Genomic DNA, 4,027 nt, shown 5'->3' with positions numbered 1-4,027 from the left:
TGAACCTTCTAACGTGCAGGCCATCACAGCCATAATATGTGAATAAACAGACTTTCAGATCGCAATATGCAGTGTGAACTCACCATGTAGTCAGGAAACAGCTGAGTACAGCAAGAACTTACAGAACACTGATACTTAGTCACTCCAAAAGCCTATCTTGGAAGATAGAAGACTTGTATAAGTTTAAGGCTTTCTATTGCTTACCACTAGGTTACCTACAGGGAAGACGAAAAACAAGCACAGATGGGGAACATGCATGCAATGATACCATACCGGCCTATGTGTCAACCTTACATTTTGGAATACTGACCAAGGCTATTGGCGCCCCCATGGTGCCTTATTTAGGAGAGTCTCGAAGGTGATGCTACTCAACATCAGGGGTTGTGATCACAGCATGCATGCACTCACAGTACTCCTCAGTATGGACAACATCAACACCTGTGCATTAACTGAAATCTGTCTTAAGGCTCCTGAGAGCACACCAGCACTACCAGACTACAACCCATACCACATATTTCCAGCCACAGAACATGGACTGACAGACATGGAGGGGCTGTATCCATATTCATCAGGTATACCTACACCTCCAGGTTAGTGGGGCAGCATGATACCTCTGTTATCATCAATGTGCAGCTAACATCAGCCACAACTGCAATGTGGAATGTGGCCTGCTATGTATCACCCTCCATGACCAAGGACCTCCATTCCACCTACCTGGAGACAGTGGAGAACACGACATCCTAATGCACACCCTGGCATTGGTCAATGTCAACTACCATACCATTAACTGGGAAACGTACTCCGGTACTCACTTCCAGGACCAGCGCTTCCTGGAATGTATCACCTCATATGCCCTGTATCAGGTAGTAACCTCCCTAACGTGGGGTGGGAGCTACTAAATATGGTCATCACCAACATGGGCAACAGGTGCACCACAGTGGAGGTTAACCGGTCACTGGTTAGATCTGACCATGAACTATTCACTGTTTCCAAACCGTAGCATCTCCCCCACCCACAGATACCACAGTGTATACCTTTCCTACAGCTAAATTTGCACTACTAGTAACAGAGGTGGGAGGGGTTCACAGCCCCCACGCTAAGGGGAAACACTGCTCAAGATGCAGACAGATTTACAAATGCAATCTATAAGCACCTACACAGATGTATGGATCATGCCATCGCTGGTAAACCAAGACTCACTCCTCCTAGGCAAAGACACCAGTCTGGTGGACCTCTGCAATAAACAGGCTATACTACAGATGTAGGACAGTGTTCCAGACACACAGCAAATCCCATGAAGGGCAGACATCCGTGACCACTATTAGTATGATACGTAGGTCCCTGATGACATCATTCAAGGCTAACCAGCAGGAGAATACGCAAGGATTCGAAAGATAACCACAAAGCCTTCATTGGCTATATCAAGGATCTACATGGTGACACACAGATTTGCACTGTGCCAGTGAAATATAGCACAAAATATGCTGACCCTACTGATATCACCAACATTCTTGCAGATACATTCGGTGCATATTTAACCCCCTAAAGAGCCCACAACACTACCCGAAAGGTACAGTTTCCCAACCATCAGAGACACACCGGTGGAAATGGCCCTCTCTAACAGCAGAACACAGCATCAATGGAGGCAGATGTTGACCCAGACTGCATCTTGCAAACTGTACAAGACAACCTGCCCCCCCACCTAATTAAGCATTCCTACCTCAGCCTGTCCACAGGCTACATGCCCATACAATGGCACATGGCAACGGTTATTCCACTCCATCATTGAGAAATCATAACTGACCATGGTAACTACCACCCCATAAGCCTGACTAGCCTGGTCTGCAATGGTATGGTTCACATCCTCATGGCACTCATTAACAATGACATTGGTAACCTTCGAACACGTGACCCAACCTAGGTCAGGTTGGATGAGTGCAGTTCATGCCTAATGAACCTGTTTGACGTCTTACATACAGTCACCAAGACATTAGATGACAGGGGAGGTGGTTCACACATACTACTTGGACCTCACCAAGGCTTTTGACATCATGCCCCACTCAGGTATTATTGATAAACACACCAGCCTGTACATTCACCCATACATCACAGGTTGGGTTGCCAATGGGCTTACTCACAGAACCCACATGGTACGACTAGCGGTCTCCAGATCCAACTCTTGAACAGTCACGACTGGTGTCACACAGGACTCAGTCCTGGGAGCCCTACTGTTTGGCATATACATCTCAGATGTACAAGCAAACACAGGTGGACTACGGCAGACCATGTTTGGCAATGACTGCAAACTGGGAGCCATGATTGATAGTCCAGCTGACATGGACATCCCTCAGGGGGCCTCAGAGCAAACATCACAGGGTGCCAATGACAAGGACTCCAGCCAAGTGTCACTAACTGCATGGTCATTCCATTGTGGAATTGGCACCCACATATTAACACATGAGTGGCAGCCACTTTAATACAGATGAGGTAAAAGGGTATCTGGGCACTAAGGTAGATAGTGATCTCCCCTGTGACAATCATATCTCCACAGTAGTTAGGGCATCCTAATATGTAGGCCATCTGACTACTAAAGGATTCCTATCTAGACATACTGGGGTTATAGTGCCCCTTTACTCATCACTCATCAGTCCCATCATAGGGTATAATTACCCATGTGGGATGTACCTCAGAGGACACATCCAATAGCTGGGGGAGGTCCACGAATGTACCTCACCAAGAGGAATACTGGCCTCCAACATATGGCCTATGCAGCCAGACTGAATAAACTCCTGCTTTACTCAGTGGCATCTCTTTTACCCAGAGATGATTTCCACTGACCAACACAGCCATGTCAAACGTAGGCTTGATGGATATGCTCCACCTATGGGAATCCATGCCACAGTGAGCCATACACTGTAGTGAGCTGACCTTGCCACAACAATAACCGGAAGATGCTGGAGGGATAGCTTCCTGTCACAGACACTCCCCATACTTTGGAACAACATCCCTAACTACATTATACAGAGCCCCTCACTAACACTCTGCAAGGGAAACCTTGAAGGGTGGATGGGGAACAGTAGATGCACCCCAGGGATCCCATCATTGGCTCTGATCCACAGAGGGACGGTTAATGAATCAATGGGGTGGCAAAAACTGATACATTTTGGCTGGCCTTATGAATGGCCTCTGGAAGTTGGCCAAGTACCTACCTATGAATCTATATATACAGTATCTGCATATGCTGATAGCTTAATTTACTGTTCAAGTGTTGACTTACCTTGTGCCAATGGCTGATGTGTGTGCAATAGTTGAGGGCTGCCTAGGTTGGATGCACACAGTAGACTGGCTATACATGACAATTTACAGGTAGTCTTCTGTGTGTGCCATCCATTTTTACTGTGTGTGCAGGTGGAGAAAGGTGTCAGTCCCTAGGTACCTGCATTGTCAGTGTGTGTGCTATACATTCCCTCTTTGCCAAGGCAATGGCATACTGGGCACACTCCATCTGCCTACTGGGGCTGGCCCAGGGTGTTTGTGGTCTGAGTACCTCTGTGTCTGTGGGGCCCTTGGCAATGGTGATGGGCTGTGAGGGCCTTCACCATTCTGTCCCTGCTGCAGCTGTTTCTGCAGGACCATATTGTGTAGAATGGCACATACTATGAAGATGTGGGCACATGTGCCAGGAAAGTACTGCAAGGCTCCACCAGATATGTCCAAGCAACAGAACCATAACTTCAGCATCAAAAACACACGCTCTATGATGATTCTGGTTTGTGCGTGTGCCTCATTATGGCATTCCTGCATGGGTGTGTGTGCATTTCTGATGGGAGTCATCATCCACAATTCCAGTGCATAGCCAGCATCCCCCACCAGATGGCCATTTGGGATGTCCCCCTGGCAAATAACCGATACTTCTGTGAGGCATGCCAGATGTGGGAGTCGTGATAGCTTTCAGGGCTGCCAGCACACACATCCATGATAATGCCCTGGGCATTGCACATGACCTGGCAGTTGATGGAAGGGTTTT

Source organism: Protopterus annectens, chromosome 10.part0 (assembly GCF_019279795.1).
Source record: "Protopterus annectens isolate FY-2018-M chromosome 10.part0, PAN1.0, whole genome shotgun sequence".
NCBI lineage: Eukaryota > Metazoa > Chordata > Ceratodontiformes > Protopteridae > Protopterus > Protopterus annectens.
The sequence above is the reverse complement of the archived record's forward strand: the minus strand, read 5'-3'. Positions refer to the sequence as shown.